We start from the raw sequence: 18,204 nt of genomic DNA, 5'->3' as shown, positions 1-18,204 counted from the left end.
GCCTTGAGTGACTTTGGAAAATCATGGAAGATGTAAAAAAAAAAAAGTTTCAAATGGCTCTAATCGCTATGGGACTTATCATCTGAGGTTATCAGTCCCCTAGACTTAGACCGCCGGCCGGTGTGGCCGTGCGGTTCTAGGCGCTTCAGTCTGGCACCGCGTGACCGCTACGGTCGCAGGTTCGAATCCTGCCTCGGGCATGAATGTGTGTGATGTCCTTAGGTTAGTTAGGTTTAATTAGTTCTAAGTTCTAGGCGACTGATGACCTCAGAAGTTAAGTCGCATAGTGCTCAGAGCCATTTTTAGACTTAGACCTACTTAAACGCAACTAAACTAAGGACATCACACATATCCATGCCCGAGGCAGCAATTGAACCTGCGACCGTAGCAGCAGCGCAGTTCAGGACTAAAGCGCCTAGAACCGCTCGCCCACTGTGACCAGCTAGAAGATCTAAGTTGGATGGCCGGACAGGGATCTGAACTATCGTCCTTCCGAATGCGAGTCCACTGTGCTTATTTCTCTCGGTGGCACTTGGCGTGATAATGGCATGGAGTGCCACTGGGTATACAGCACGACCACCTCAGGTTCGCATAGCCTGAAATCTGTATAGTAGCAGACACTTTCTTGACGCTGGTTGTGTCCTACGGTGTTATCTTTCAACAACTATGTTTCTCGTACCATCCTGTTATTCCTCGAAACAGAGGGAGGGTATTCGGCTGTTGCTGTAGTCAGCACGTTCGACAGACATGTCACCCATTGAGAAAATCTAAATCTTGTGTTGTCGAAAGAATGGCACACCAGTCACTCGCCAGTCACTATCATTGATGAACTGTGGAATAAACTTCAAGGCGGCATGGAATGACATGGCCATACATGACGCCCAACCTCAGTTCTGCCCTATGCCCAGCCTAGTTTGAGCCAGTGTTACTGTCAAAGATTACAGTTCTGTGTAGTAAATTTCGCACCCTGCGTAATACTTCGAAATCACATTCAAATTTAATCAGATATTGTTTGTGCTATCCTCTATACTCAAAGATAGTAAAATTTTGCTGTTATACCCTTCCTGATGTCGCAATTTTAATGGGGAACAGTGTGGGTGGTACATATGACTTATCAAATCGCTGTACAACAAATTACCTTGAAAATGTGATGGCAGTGCTGTCGTTCCCAAGCGCTGTCAGATGAGGGAACGAGGGTTCCCGGAATGTAAACATTCCGCAATCACAGAGGAATACGCATATAAGGTAGGTATGTGGGAAAACGCCTAATTTTGGTACCGCTTTCGGCACAGTCGCTTTTGAGGCAAACGAGTCGGAAAGCTTCTGCGCGTTTTTAGTGACTTCAAACAACTCTGGAATGAGTGGACTTTACTCCAGCGCGCCCAGTTTAGCAGTCTTTTACTGCCTGTAGCGACTACTTCTTTCGCAGTTTTCTTCAAAAGATAATGTTGTTAGCGCAGTAATTTCATTTGCCCGTCCTTTCTCGTCCTGTCGCTTGCCTTTAGCTTTCCGCCGCTGTGAGTGTCAGCCAGAGCTGCGCCAAATGTGACTCATTCCGAACAGCGCGCTGCGACGGCGGAGCAGATCAAATATTGCTGGCGGGCAGCGATCGAATCAGCGGGGCTCTTCCATCTTTCGTATCTGCTGCCCGCCTCATTCAGCTCCCAGACACACGCGCTGGGCTCATGGCACTTACGCCCGCGAGCTCTTTGAGAATTATGAGACAGCGCTTCGTTGCGTCCTCTGCTGTCGCCTGCTCTGCTCCTTCCCCTCCCCCCCCCCCACACCCTTCACTCAGTCCTCTCCCCATCTCCCATCCAGTACCAGACCATCAGCTTGCACTGCTACCGAGGGAATATTCGACGAGTAACCTGCGAACTGATTAGCAGTCCGCTTCGAGTTGCAAACGGAATGCTTGTCGAATGGGTCAACAGTACCCCGTTTCTGGAATAACGCCATTCATTTATGTCCCACATACCGAGAGACGAGACGGCTACAGCTACATCGATACACGCACACTAAGTCAAAAGAAAAACGGCGCACTACGGAGGATTTATGCCAATGGCACGGGAATTGGTAGATGTGATGCACATGTCCAGACAAACAAATGATTAAAATTTCAGAAAATGTGGATGCTTTATTCGAGAGAAAGAGGCTCTCAAATTTAGCAAGTCAATAACGCGTTGGTCCGCTTCTGGCCCTTACCGAAGCAATTACTCGGCTTCGCATTGAGCCGGCCGCTGTGGCCGAGCGGTTCCAGGAGCTTCAGTCCGGAACTGCGCTGCTGCTACGGTCGCAGGTTCGAATCCTGCCTCGGGCATGGATGTGTGTGCTGTCCTTAGGTTAGGTTTAAGTAGTTCTAAGTCTAGGGGACTGATGACCTCAGATGTTAACTCCCATAGTGCTTAGAGCAATGTTGACTTTCACATTGGTTGATAGAGTTGTTGGGTATCCTCGTGAGGCATATCGTGCCAAAATCTTTCCTATTGGGACCTTATATCGGTAAAATCCCGAGACTGTTGGAGGGTCCTGAACATAATGCTCCAAACAATCTTAATTGGGGAGAGATCCGGCGACCTAGCTGGCCAAGGTAGGTAGCAGTAGATAATCTCGTTGAGTGAGGGCGGGCATTATCTTCCTGAAATGTCAGCACTGGATGGTTTGCCATGAAGGGCGACAAAACAGGGTGTAGAGTACAATAGACGTAACGCCGTGTGGTAGGAGTGCCGCAGATGACAACCAAAGCTGTCCTGCTATGAAAAGACGCGGCAGTTCACACCATTACTCCTGGCTGACAGACTGTATGGCAGGCGACGGTCAGGTTGGTATCCTTTTGCTATCCAGGACGTCTCCAGACACGAGTGTCGTTGACTGGAGTAGAATTGTCTTCAGTGAAGGGTCCTGATTCGAACTGAGCCATGCTGACCAGAGTGGAGACACATGTGGAGATGTCCCAGGCAGCGGTGAGATATCACCCTGCCTGTCTCCCGCCATACAGCCCGACAAGCTCGAGGGATGGTCTGGGGTGCCACTTCTTTTTAAAGCAGGACCCATTCGGTTGACATCCACGGCACCCTTGCAGCATAGTCTTACGTTTCATCAAGATAAGCCCGCCTGCACACAGGGAGAGTTGCTAATGCTTGTCGTCGTGGTTGGCCAGCTGTGTCGTCAGATCTCTCCCTTATAGAGAACATTTGGAGTATTACGGACTACGTCCTCCAACCATCTCGGGATTTTGACGATCTAACGAGCCAGTTCGACTGAATTTGGCACTATATCCGTCAGGGCGATATCCGGCAACCCTATCAATCAGTGCCAATCCGAATAAGTGCTTTCATAAAGGCCAGAAGTGGATGAACGCTTTACTGACTGGCCCAGTTTGTGAAGCTCTGACTCTCAAACAGATCCTCCAATTTTTCTAAGCTTGTAATCATTTGTTTGCTTGCACAGCTACATCACAACTTTTCCCGTTCAGATGATTCGTTTGTGGTACTTCCCTGTTTATTGAGACTGGATTGCTGGATTGATTGACTCTTTTCAGTCATTTTACAGAGTGTACAAAAGAGCATCCCGTTTTCTTTTTGAGCGTCATACGGGTCAAAAATAGACAAAAGTCTACTATAAACGTTCACTGATAAGCCCAAAATGTGTGGTCACGTGCTTTATAGCGTAATGGCCAAAATTTGGAACGCAGTGCAACTGCGATTCTGCCTGACATGGATTCGGCAAGTCTTGGTAGGTTTTCCGAAATATGTGGATATGTGGCACCAGATAGCTACGCCCAGGTCACGCGAAACCCTTAAATTACGAGCCGCTGATAGGTGGTCACGAAGATGTCGTCCTACAATACAGCAACATAGGTTGCGGATCAAGCGAATTTGGTGGCCATTGCATGAAAGTGGATTCACTGTCACGCTTCCCAGACTACTGTAACACGATTGCGATCTTGTAACGTGGACATTTATGCTGTTCGAAGACGCCATCGCCGTAGGGTAAACCATTACGCATGAAGGGACCCAGGTGGTCCCCAATAATATTCACGTGGTTGACAGCCGTCATGGCCCATGGAAGGCGAGGTGGATGTTCTCCATAGCATAATACTGCCCCCAACAGCTTCCAGTCACTGCGGAGAGCATGTTTCAAGCAGCCGTTCGCCTCGATAACGACGTCACTGGGAAAGACCATAGACCTGGTGTAACAAGACAAATGATCCACCCGACCAGGTGACACGTTTCCATTGATAAATGGTCCGCCGGCCGCGATAGCCGAGCGGTTCTAGGCGTTTCAGTCCGGAACCGGGCTGCTACCAAGGTCGCACGTTCGATCCTGCCTCGGGAATGGATGTGTGTGATGTCCTTAGGTTAGTTAGGTTTAAGTAGTTTAGGGGACTGATGACCTCAGATGTTAAGTCCCATAGTGCTTAGCGCCATTTGAATAAATGGTCCAATCTCGATGACACTGTGCTCGCTGCATTTATAATTGACGATGTCGTTGGATCTATAAAGGAATACGTAGGCATTGTCTGATGTGGAAACCCTTCTTCAACACCGTACGGTGAATAGTGTGCTCTGAAACACTTGTGGCTGAACCAGCGTTTCACGCAAATCGCAGCCTATATTGCTTTACAGAGCTTCCGACTTTCATGTTCTGTCATGAGGCGTGGACATCCGCAACATTGTCGTCTACTCGTGGTTTGACTATCCTCCAATCACTTTCCATAGATACTCACGAATGTAGCACGCGGACAACCAACCAGCTTACCTGTTTCTAAGGTCTTCGTTGAATTTGTTGACAGAGCCACGTCCCCACCTATGCTTGCACCACTTTATCACTATTAAAGTGAAGTCCTCGAAGCTGTTCCTTGAGTTCCGGAAACAGACGGAAAACGGACGGGGCCAAGTCGGCACTGTATGGAGGATGATCGATGACAGTGAACTCGAGGTGACGAAATTTTCGCGGCGCCCGTGTGTGGTTTGGCAATGTCATGCTGAAAGAGAGGATGTTACATATGTGAACGAACTCTTCGAAGTCGAAACTCAATTACAGCATGTCGTTTCTTACGCACCGATATAGATGCATTACGCACAGCCATGTTGCACGCTATACTTCCGAGCTTTAAAAGCTTTCACGTAAAAAATTCGGAGGCATTACTCTTCAGCACGTCCTTGTTGTTTGCTGAATTATGACATGTGGACGTTACGAAGTCACGGAACTTTCTTATACGTACTACCAGAGATTATGTCTGTGTCTGTGACTGCAGAACGTTGTTAGGGATGCTGATTTCGTTAAATGGTGGATGACTTGACTGGTTACTCCCTTGACTTTCAGCATCAAGCGCCTGTTTCCATACACCACTAACAAGGGGAGGCCGCCAATTGTGAAATTCAGATTCGATTCATACTGCGCATAATAAAAGCTCATGGCCAGATATGTAATGTGGCAAAGCACCAAGATGCACTTCTCAGCCGTTGTCGAAAAAATCGACAGTTAAAAGAAACAGTTGCGGTGAAATACTCTCAACGATTAATAAATTTCCACTGCGTCGTGGCGCAGCGGTAAGCGCTCGGGTTTGTAATCCGAAGGTTGCCGGATCGAATCTCGCACCATGCAACTTTTTTTTTAGTATTTGTTTTTTGTAATTCAGATGTATATATATATATATATATATATATATATATATATATATATATATATATATCCTGGCAATCAGTTGCAACAATTATGCATATAATAAGTTGTTGAAAGTCGTTTGTCTTGGAAAAACTGGCGACTTCGAACATCATTATGTTTTCCGCAAACAAAGTTGTATTTCACAAATGTTATTAATTGTCTTCATAATGTTAACCACGTATAGTTAACGGAAGACGTAGAAACGATATTCGGAAACGAATACGTATAACGTAAGTCAAACGTTCGAATTAGAAATGAGACCCCACGAACACAAATTCGCTGTGGCAAGTATGAAATATAAACTCCGTTACTCGATCGTTACACTTGAAGGACAGATGTTGAATGGGCCGAAACGAGCCGCCGCATAACAGCGTAGTTGCCTGCTAACTTCGAAAGAAGGTAGATGCGGTCCCTAGCGCAACTTACAACATCGTCGAAAATCAGTGCGGACGGGAGAGTTTTGGTACACCCTGTTAAAAAAACGGAAAAATGGAGGCGGTACAATTGGAGAGCGAGCCGCCTTCACCAACATGCATAAGCAATTCATTAATAGTTTGTTTATATATATATATATATATATATATATATATATATATATATTTGAATTACAAAAAACTAACAATAAAAAAAATTGCATGGCGCGAGATTCGATCCGGCGACCTTCGGATTATGAACCCGAGCGCTTACCGCTGCGCCACGACGCTGTAGAAAACTATGAAGCGGAGAGAGTATTTCAGCGCAACGGTTTCTTTTAACTGTCGATTTTCTCGACAACGGCTGAGAAGTGCATCTTGGTGCTTTGCCACATTACACCTCTGGCCACGAGCTTTTATTATGCGCAGTATGAATCGAATCTGAATTTCACAATTGGCGGCCTCCCCTTGTAAGCGTGTTCCAGTTAAAGTTTTTGTAAGATGTTCTGATCTCAACGGATCCTTTGATGACGAAATCTCTTACATCAAACATACTCGACTCTTTGGTTATGAGAAAACAGCAGATTTTATATCGCGGTATTTAACGTGGCTTCAGTGCTCTGTGCAGTGTTCTAAATTCGTTGGTGTTGACTAATCGATGTAATCGCTACCACATTCATTACGTCATACTGTGGGCTAACTCGCTTCAAAACGTGGAGAGAATAGGAAAAGAAAGGTGCGCGTCCCGACTTTAGTGGAGCAAAATATTGTGTAGGTTGCAGTGGTGCATACTTGCCCAGTGTTGCGGTGTTATTCCAGTGTCAAGGCGATATGATTCGTGCAGTGATAGTTAATGGTAACGACAAATTTTTCAGATATTGTTTGTGTGCTCTCTTCAGTTCATGACAGTGCCCAGTTTTCAGGGTAAGATAAGATGGGTAGCACTCAATAAGGTATGTATAACGATCAAAACTGAACTACTGCCGATTTTATCCGAAATCATTGGCTACAAAATTTCCTCTGTATGGCTCCACTTTTGTAAATAGCTCTCCTGTTATCTTGATAGTGTAGTTAATGAGTTGAGATGCATATGCGTGCTCATTTTAGTGGACAGTCATTTTCCTGCTGTGTGATAGTGCCACGCGGTAAAAATCAGTCCCTCATTATAGCAATTATTTCATATACTGTTACCAGTAAAAAAAGTCATTAGTGTTTACTGTAGAATTCTTGCGGAGCTATTCGGAATTGTGATCATATTTTTTGCGCAGTTATTGACAACATTAAATTTTTCCCGAGTAGTAATGTTTTTTGGCGAAATTCTGCAGAACAATTCACAAAACTCTAGAACTAAGACCTATCTATCAATAAGTCTGAAAAAATACATATTACTCGAAAGTAAGGTGCCAACTTCACCGGATATCCTGCAGTTATGCCCGATGCTGACATCAGTCCATATAGTTCTGATGCACGGATGTGACATAGCCGAATCTGCTCCGCTATCGTTTCGTCGGCTATCTGAAGACAAGCAGGAAGCTCGGAGTAAGGATACCAGCTTAACAGAGCAGATTTTAGCAGATTTTACAAGCAAGTATTCCCGTGAGGTTGCATGTGGTATTCCATCGCCTTCGGGTACCTTCGGATCCATTCAGCTCGAGAGTCCAGAAAATGACGACTGAAGAAGATAAACAGGTGCCACCTGTGGTAAAAGATCTGCTTTTCGAACCATCTCCCAATGGGCAACCGGACAGCGATCCTTCTGAAAGCAATAATGAGGCAAGCGATGAATGTGACTATGATTTCGTCTGAAAAAGATGTAAAATATCGAATAAAACATTTCAGTCCGGCGATTTCGACTTCTGATCAGTTATCAGCGACCTCACAATACTTTATACCCGAAGTTTTACTTGAATTCGCTCAGTTTATGATTTTTGCTCCGCTAGACTGATCCGCCATTTTTAATTTTGTTACTCCGACACCGGATTCCTAATCAGCAATGGGTACAATCTAAAGAGAACACAGTTTTGTAGTATTTTAAATCCATTTTTCTATTGCGTCCCGGTCCTGAAAGCAACTTGACCCGCTGTGCGTCGTCGGGTTATTTAATGTTTCTTGAAGCGATGACTCTGTGGAAATTCTTCGATCGAAAACAATGGAGCCGCTATTATCTCTCGAAGTAAGTATGCAGATCGTCGTTATGCGAATGTTTTCTTTTTATTTTGAATGTAAAGCATTCTCGCCTACAGAAGAGCGTGAAGAAATTTGCGAAGAGCTGGTAGTGCTGAAGCAGATGTTTAAGATGCGTAACGCCGCACGCACAGCTGCAATCCCGTTGAGCCCAGCGCCGAGGCGTCGCCACCCGATTAGAGGGGAGCGGCCTCAAGAAACGCCGCCCCGGGCGCTACTGGGGACAGGCCCGGAAACCGTGCAATCTAAAAACAGCGTGCGGCTGCGACGACGACGAAGACAACGACGCCGCGCCACTGCCGCCGGCGCGATGTAATTCCGGCACAGTCACCGCGCGCGCCAAACTTTAAAACGCAATTTCCCCAACTTCTTTAATTCCAGTGTGGCCGCGGAGCGCCGGCGGCGCCACAATCGAATCCTCTCCTCCTAAGCTGTATAGCCGTGCCAGTAGCCACCAGTGTGCGTGCGCAGCCGCCAGACGCTTACACTAGGCGCGTCCGTCAAGGAGACTGGTTCCCAACCTTCCAGAGATAGTTGTCCCTGAGTGAAATCAGGTATACAGGATGATTCTTATTAACATTTAAAAAGAACCGAAGCGAGGTAGATGACGCTAAGACAAGTAATTTGATATGACGCACCTGGCGTCGCAAACGTCGAGAAATACTCTAAAAAAGGGTACGAAATGTTGAACACGTCATGTCACCAGATGACGTACGTCGCCGCACGCGCAGCGGTTGGGCTTGGGCCTGAAGGAACGATTCAGCGATGCTACACTTCCATTCGAACAAACGATGCATATTTCGAGCACCTTTTGTGCATGTGATTTGTTGTAAATGTAGAAGTTAACAAAGCTGTTGTGCTCGCTTTACCAAGTGCAAGCTGTTCTTAATTAGTGTTTCTTTCCTTTTTTTCTCGTCATTTCTTGTTTACGGACATAATTTAGTCAAGAAAACGTAGATGATTTACTGGGAACGACACAATTTAGAAACTTATACTCATTACCTTCTGACGCAACTCGGTAGGATTGTACTGTACTTCGCAGTACACCAGCAGAGATCGGGAAACTGGTAAATAAAATAATACATCTTACTCAGTGTAAACACATAGCTGTCCGACGCAATGAAAAAAATACGGCCTTCCAGACGCAAGACTCGAAACCTGAGCTCCTGAGCCACGCCGACGGGAATATTTGACTTGGGTTGGGATGATCAGGTGAGACAGACATGCTCAACCGCTCCACGTGCGGCGAGGTATGTTGTCTGGTAACGTCGCATATTCAGCATCTGCTCTACTGGACATTAAAATTGCTACCCCAAGAAGAAATGCAGATGATAAACGGGTATTCATTGGACACATATATTATATTAAAACTGACATGTGATTACATTTTCACGCAATTTGGGTGCTTTATCCTGAGAAATCAGTACCCAGAACAACTACCTCTGGCCGTAATAACGGCCTTGATACGCCTGGGCATTGAGTCAAACAGAGCTTGGATGGCGTGTACAGGTACAGCTGCCCATGCAGCTACAACACGATACCACAGTTCAACAAGAGTAGTGACTGGCATATTGTGACGAGCCAGTTGATCGGCCACCATTCACCAGACGTTTTCAATTGGTGAGAAATCTGGAGAATGTGCTGGCCAGGGCAGCACTCGAACATTTTCTGTATCCAGAGAGGCTCGTACAGAACCTGCTATATGCTGTCGTACATTATCCTGCTGAAATGTAAGGTTTCGCAGGGATCGAATGAAGCGTACAGCCACGGGCCGTAACACATCTCAACTGTAACGTCCACTGTTCAAAGTGCCGTCAATGCGAACAAGAGGTGACCGAGAAGTGTAACCAATGGCACCCCATAGCATCGCGCCGGGTGATACGCCAGTATGGCGATGACGAATACACGCTTCCAATGTGCGTTAACCGCGATGTCGCCAAACACGGATGCGACTATCATGATGCTGTAAACAGAACCTGGATTGATCCGAAAAAATGACGTTTTGCCATTCTTGCACCCAGGTTCGTCGCTAGCGCTCCTGTCTGTGATGCAGCGTCAAGGATAACCGCAGCCATGGTCTCCATGGTCTGCTGCTGCAAACGTCGTCGAACTGTTCGTGCTGATGGTTGTTGTCTTGGAAACGTTCCCATCTGTTGGCTCAGGGATCGAGACGTGGCTGCACGATCCGTTACAGCCACGCGGATAAGATGTCTCTCATCTCGACTGCTAGTGATACGAGGCCGTTAGGATCCAGCACGGCGTTCCGTACTACCCTCCTGAACCCATCGATTCCTTATTCTGCTAAAAGTCATTGGATCTCGATCAATGCGAGCAGCAATGTCGCGATGCGATAAACCGCAAATCGTAATAGGCTACAATCCGACCTTTAACAAAGACGGAAACGTGATGGTAGGTATTTCTCCTCCTTACACGACGCATCACAACAACTTTTCACCAGGCAGCGCCGATCAACTGCTGTTTGTGTATGAGAAATCGGTTGGAAACTTACCTCATGTCAGCACGTTGTAGGTGTCTCCACCGGCGCCAACCTTGTGTGAATGCTCTGAAAAGCTAATCATTTGCCTATCACAGGTTGGTTGGTTGGTTGTTTTGGGGAAGCAGACCAGACAGCGAGCTCATCGGTCTCATCGGATTAGGGAAGGATGGGGAAGGAAGTCGGCCGTGCCCTTTCAGAGGAACCATCCCGGCATTTACCTGGAGTGATTTAGGGAAATCACGGAAAACCTAAATCAGGATGGCCGGACGCGGGATTGAACCGTCGTCCTCCCGAATGCGAGTCCAGTGTCTAACCACTGCGCCACCTCGCTCGGTGCCTATCACAGCATCTTCTTCCTATCGGTTACATTTCGCGTCTGTAGCACGTAATCTTCGTGGTGTAGCAATTTTAATGCCTAGTAGTGTATCATCCATTTTTTGGGTATTCCCCGATATTTGCGACCCCATGTGTCACATATTAAATTGCTTGTCTCAGTGTTGTCTAATTCGCTTCGGAGGTTTTTAAACGTTCATAGGAATCACCCTCTGTCGCTAGCACCTCCATCCCCCCTTCCTCACCCTCCCCACTTTCGTAATCACTAGCGCCGAAGTGAACTTTAGAATGAAATACAATTTTCTTTTAACACTTACGACTTTTAAATGATGTGAGATAAATGATATTTAGTTTTCTAAGTATTTCATTAAACCACGAACTAATGAGCCAATGACACTGTTAGTACTGCTTATTTCTAGCAACCTTATTTTTTATAGATTAATGAATCAATAGTTAGTGCACCGTTAGTAGTACATACAACCCCTCCTCGGAGAAGAAAGCTGACTATGCACATGGGGAGTAGACAGTTGTTACAAAACGTGCTTTCTGTGCACCACTCCTCTCCCTAGCGAGACTTATTTCACCCACACCCCCCACCACCATTTAAAATCATCCAAGTTAAAATGTGTGCACTGTACTTCCTGTTTGTTATCCCTTGATTACTGGAATCTTTTCTTCTTAAATGCTGGAAATACTTTAGACTGCCAGCGCTTTGTGTCTGAACACAACCACTAAATAATAATAATAATAATAAAACTGTGTAAGACCTGCAGTATTGTAGTAGCCATTGCAAAATTAATGTTGTGGTTTCATTTATCTTGTTTGCTGTTGCGAAATCAATAATGAAGTAGTTTCTCGTCTACTGTGGGAACTACTGACAACTCTGTGACGGCATTTTCGTAAGATATACTACGGGCCATTAAAATTGCTACACCAAGAAGAATTGCAGATGATAAACGGGTATTCTTTGCACAAATATATTGTACTAGAACTGTCATGTGATAACATTTTCACGCAATTTGGGTGCATAGATCCTGAGAAATCAGTACCCAGAACAACCACCTCTGGCCGTAATAACCGCCTTGATACGCCTGGGCATTGAGTCAAACAGAGCTTGGATGACGTGTGCAGGTACAGCGGCCAATGCGGCTTCAATACGATACCACAGTTCATCAACAGTAGTGATTGGCGTATTGTGACGAGCCAGTTGCTCGGCCACCATTGACCAGACGTTTTCAACTGGTGAGAGATCTGGAGAATCTGCTGGCCAGGGCAGCAGTCGAATATTTTCTGTATCCAGAAAGGCCCGTACAGGACCTGCAACATGCGGTCGTGCATTATCTTGCAGAAATGTAGGGTTTCGCAGGGATCGAATGAAGGGTAGAGCCACGGGTCGTAACACATGTGAATCGTAACGTCCACTGTTCAAAGTGCCATCAATGCGAACAAAAGGTGACCGAGACGTGTAACCAATGGCACCCCATACCATCACGCCGGGTGATACGCCAGTGTGGCGATGACGGATACACTCTTCCAATGTGCGTTCACCGCGATGTTGCCAAACACGAATGCGACCATCATGATGCGGTAAACAGAACCTGGATTCATTCGAAACAATGTCGTTTTGCCATTCGTGCACCCAGTTTCATCGTCGAGTACACCATCACAGGCGCTCCTGTCTGTGATGTAGCGTCAAGGGTAACCGCAGCCATGGTCTCCGAGCTGAAAAGCTAATCATTTGCATATTACAGCATCTTCTTCCTGCCGGTTAAATTTCGCGTCTGTAGCACGTTATCTTCGTGATGTAGCAATTTTAATGGCCAGTAGTGTATTTAAGCATGTGTGGTACACAGTATGTATGTCTAGATTTTACTGTCATAGATACATGATACAAAGCAGAAAGCGGAAAACGAGAGGAACATATTCATACATTCGTGCCAATTCTAGCCTTCTTCGCCGATGAACAGCAGTCAGCATGGGTGTATGACCAAGGCGCCTGCTGCAGAGGCCCATACGCAGCTACGTTCGTTGAATAGTCGTTGAGGAGACACTCTTGGTAACCTCTTGGTTCATGTGGGCGGCCAGTTGCTGCATAGTTCCAAGTCTATTCGCCAGTACACATATATGAAGCTGTCGATCACCCCTGTCATCTACGGCCGTGGTGCACCACAGCTCCCTCGGCGCCAGTTTTGGATAGCACCATTTTCCTATGCGCGGGATGCAGGATGTTTCAAGAAGAATATACATACTCCAAAGTAGTATTTTGTCCAAATTAACGATCGCTGCGCCTCACCTCGGCTCGGCTATTGGAGAAACGAATACGTAGTCTAGTTTATATTAATAGCCGCTAGATGTCAGTTGTCCTTGATTACAGTGCAAAGACGTTTCAGGTGAGGTACCAAACTGATCCTCCAAATGGGTGAACATCCGCAGATGGTATCGACAGTTTCTAGACACAGGATGTGTATGTAAAGGAAACAGTCCTGGCCGCCCTCGTGCTCCCGAAGAAAGTGTTGCACGAATTCGAACTACTTTCCAACTTAATCCTTCAAAATCAACTCGTCGTTTCAGTTGGGAGTTACAACTGCCTGGAACAACAATTTGGCTTGTTTTGAGACGTCGGTTGGTTATGAAGCCGTACAAGTTACAGCTGTTACAAGCTCTGCGTTCTGGTGACAAACGCAAACGTGTGGCATCTTGTAACGAGATTCTTGATGCTATTGACAATGATAACACTTTCGCACAACGCATCGTGTTCAGTGATGAAGCGGCTTCCCATGTTAGCGGCCAGGTAAACAAAGACAGTGTTCGAATTTGGGGCCTACAGGACCTAGATACAACCATTGAACATGTACGAGATTCGCCCAGTCAGTGTGTTTTGTGCGATATCCCGATCATCTGTTTACAGCCCATTTTTCTTTGATGGAAACACGGTTAACGGTCAGTAGTATGTCGCTATGTTACAAAACTGTTTCCGACGCTGCACGAAGATAACTTCGTTTTTCAACAAGACAGGGCACCCCCTCACTGGAGTTGCCAAGTGCGTGGATATCTAAATGAAACTCTACCGAACCGTTGGATTGGCCGTCAAGGAGCTGGCGAAACTCTGCCGAACCGATGGATTGGCCGTCAGGGAGCTGGCGACTTAACGTGTCTCAGTTGGGCTCCACGATCATCGTATTTGACACCCTCTGACATCTTCCTGTGGTGTTTCGTTAAAGACGACGTTTATGTACCACCACCCCCACAGAACCTGGAAGAATTGAAGAACTGGATCCGTACTGTCATAACATCGGTGACGCAGGATATGCTTGCCCGAATATGGGAGGAATTTTAGTATCAATGTGATATTGTTCGTGTGGCTGATGGAGGACATATTGAACATCTGTAATCTGAACTTGAGCGGTTTGTAAATATGTGTGAAAAGTTTCATATTCGTATGTCTTAAAGTTTAATAAATATATGCATTCGAAATACGTTGAAACTTTTTGAAACACCCTGTACCTTAACCACGGTGGCACGCGAACAGTTTACGAACTTAATAATTTCGGAAATGCTTCCACTCTTGTTCCGAAAGCCAATGGTGATGCCTTTTGGGACGTCAGGTAAATCGTTCAGTTCCACATTACGACAACGAACGCGCTTTTTTCTGGGCTCCCCCAACAAGCTTTACATGTCCTCCACTGCTACTTCTGCTACTTGCCGTCTGTGAGCGGTTATTGCTTGTTGACGTCGAACAGAGGTAGTGGTCACATTAGTGTGACTGGACCGTGTTAATCAAACGTAATTTATGACACAATCTTCATAGAGGCTATATATCTAACAACATATAAGTAAATCAATCACTAATAGCTAGAAAAGTTTATTGAAGTACTGGAAAGCTTGCCTTGGTTCAGCAACATTAAATGGTCCGTCATGCTAAGCCAAAGAGGCCGACAGAATATGCTATAGTTTCAACAAAATACGAAACTATTGACCCCGTCATAGACAAATGTTTGCATTATTAACAGTGTGATTTGTTACAGAAGCAACTACATGTGGGGAAAAAAAGAGGTAAGTGTTTGTTAATCTGCGGCGTCAGGGCAGGAGGGCCGGTAGTAAAGCACGTGCCTTGAAATGCGGTGGTCGCGGGATCGAGTGTCGGTTGCACATCCATGACTCTCAAGCTTGCAGTTACTAGTGTGGTCACCCAAGGGTAAATGCCGGTATTGGAAACCCCTCGCAAATGTTCGCAATTGGGTTTTCGTGAGGTTTACTTCTGCCACTTACTTCTGACTGAAAATGACTGACATTTTCGAGACTGAGCTTGACGAATACTCTTATTTATTCAACACAATGAAATAATAGTCACAGTACAAGAAGTGAACTGGTTCGTAAGCTGTCCATGTTGAGTCTGTGTCTACTAGAGCGCAAAACAGAAAGGGATAGTTACACCAGAATTTCCAGAGATCCAAAGCAAAGTCGAAGCACGTACTAGCAGGGTCCTCCAATACGGTAATGCAGTACGTATCTGAACCCATAGCCAACGCCACGTTCCCTCCATCAGTTAAGGTGTTGTCACAAGCTGCTCGAAGATCCTACTTGCTCTTGCACGACCTGTACAAGTCGTTATACATAATGTTTCAAAGTCTTTGCATCCAACGTATCAAACGTCTGGCGGTGATCGAAACCGTAGGCGTCTTTAGTGTTCACCTGTCCTTGGACGACGAGATTTCTCGATGTAACAGTATTTGCTAACCAAGTGTAATGCCTGCTACCTACTCAAGAAATTAATAGACTGATTTTCAACAACAAAAAGCACGCATTCTTAATACTTAGTGTGCTGCTGACGTATATCACCAACATTATGGGATATAAGAGTGTGTGGTGGACGTAATGTTATTTCACGCCAGTTACGATAATCTTCCGCGGTTTCGAACGTATTTTTATGGCTCCCTGAATCGTCCGTGTGGTCTGAAGGCTTCGTAGATGGCATTAGTAGTATTACGTGAACAATTCTTCATTTTTGAACCCATTGTTATTGTCTCTTACTTCGTAGGCATCGGGTAACGTTTGCGTTCTCCCAGCTTCGTGGGTTTTGTGTGCTTTTACGTTGATTTTGTGTTCAAAATGTGCTGTGATGAGCAGAAACGTATGGAGAAAATTATCTACAAAGCCATTAATGACTCGATAAATGATGAAAACGAAGTATTTGATGACAGTTCAAATAACAAATTATCTGCAAATTGTAGTACTTCCATATTTGAAGATGAGTTGCTGCATGCCTGTATCACAGATTGTGTTGTTGTTAATGATTCTCTTTCTGGTGCTTCAGGAAACGAATGTGAACGTAAAAGTGTAGTGAAAGGAATGTTGGACTTTCCACGTTTCCATTTCCATCACACTTTACTCCATTATGAATACTAAAGTTTGCTTAGATCTTGTGTGTTTCTTTAGATGTAAATTGACTGTAAAAGCTATATTAAAAGAAAGATGACGCGTTTGCTTACACGTTGACTGCTAGAATTCCTTTTCAGTTTTGTGTGATGATTGCTGTTAACTTGAAATTTCATCTGTGGGTTTAAGATTTAACTGTAGGTATATCAAAATCTGGGCAACGGCCTTGCCGCAGAGGATACACCGGTTCCCGTCAGATCACCGAAGTTAAGCGGTGTCGAGCGTGGTCGGAACTTAGATGGGTGACCATACGGGCCGCCATGTGCTGTTGCCATTTTTCGGCGTGCACTCAGCCTTGTGATGCCAATTGAGGAGTAGCGGCTCCGGTCAACGAAAACCATCATAACGTCCGGGAGAGCGGTGTGCTGACCACGCGCCCCTCCTATCCGCCACCCGGGTTCCCGGGTTCGATTCCCGGCGGTGTCAGGGATTTTCTCTGTCTCGTGATGGCTGGGTGTTGTGTGATGTCCTTAGGTTAGTTAGGTTTAAGTAGTTCTAAGTTCTAGGGGACTGATGACCATAGATGTTAAGTCCCATAGTGCTCAGAGCCATTTGAACCATTTGAACCTCCTATCCGCATCCTCATCTGAGGATGACACGGCGGTCAGATGGTCCGACGGGCCACTTGTGGCGTGAAGACGGAGTGCATACCAACATCTTATTATATAAACCTAAAAATCTTTTGAAATTCCAAATAAGTATTTGTACGAAGGTATTACAGCTTCAAAAAACCAGATATTTTAGCCAATCCACAGATAATGGGAGGTACCTACGAGTTAAGTACCATAAGTGTTAAAATGAGTGTCTGTAAGCGGGAAAGATACATCAGAAGCGAATCAGGATCATTAATTAGCTCGGCCTACCGCCTTTCACGGAGAGCAGACGGATGGATTCTAGTCAACACAGTCCAGAGTGCCTATACCATACCACCTCTCAGGGGCATAATCAGTACAAAAAGACGTCTAACGTTGCCACGAAGAGTCAGCGAACATTTTGTTCCTAAGAGAAGTTGTTTCCCATGGCGTAGTCTATCAACCCCAGACGTTTGGTGCAAAGCCTCTGAAACATCTTGTGTTGGCCGTGCGTAGTAGTTGCGGGCAGCACCTGACGTGTTGAGATCGATTGTGCTGTGTCGGTATCGATGTCTGCGTCGGAGCTTGAGTTCCAGGGATTCAATAAGAACCTGACTCTCTAAGAATGGCCCAGAACTCGAATAGGCCGCACGTCTTTTCGGGTTGGAAAAAAATAAAGGAGATGTCTATGAAGATGCAGCACTGGCAGGTAAGAGCAGAATTTCCCCACGGCTGGTAACTGCAGCTCCCCTCCATAGCCAAGAGCAACAGCTCTCTGCAGGTACACGGAAGGTTTGCGCGTGACTTAACACCGCTCCCCGGAGCTTCTTCGATCGCGGCGGCTGGCAAAACACTGATGAAGAAACTCCCGCCTTGCGGAGAACAACTTGTGTTTTATCAGCGCCGCCCCAGCCAGCCAGCACACCCGGGGACCGACCCCTCCCTGCTGGGCAAAACTCTGTTCAGGGGGGAAGGAGAACCTGAGATGTGGGCCAGCGCTACGCTCCGGCTGTTAAGGGGGAAAAACTCGGCGCGACAGCTAATTAAGTGTGGACGGCGGACACCGGAAGGCTGTTACCGGGCACGAATATGAGCTGTC

General features: G+C 45.9%; 1 pseudogene; it reads left to right on the top strand.

Moving 5' to 3' along the window:
- The first annotated feature begins 16,689 nt into the window (after positions 1–16,689).
- Positions 16,690–16,807, top strand: LOC126476966 (5S ribosomal RNA; annotated as a pseudogene).
- Positions 16,808–18,204: the final 1,397 nt, after the last annotated feature.

The sequence above is a fragment of the Schistocerca serialis genome, chromosome 4 (assembly GCF_023864345.2).
Source record: "Schistocerca serialis cubense isolate TAMUIC-IGC-003099 chromosome 4, iqSchSeri2.2, whole genome shotgun sequence".
In the NCBI taxonomy this organism is placed as follows: domain Eukaryota; kingdom Metazoa; phylum Arthropoda; class Insecta; order Orthoptera; family Acrididae; genus Schistocerca; species Schistocerca serialis.
The sequence above is the reverse complement of the archived record's forward strand: the minus strand, read 5'-3'. Positions and strand labels throughout refer to the sequence as shown.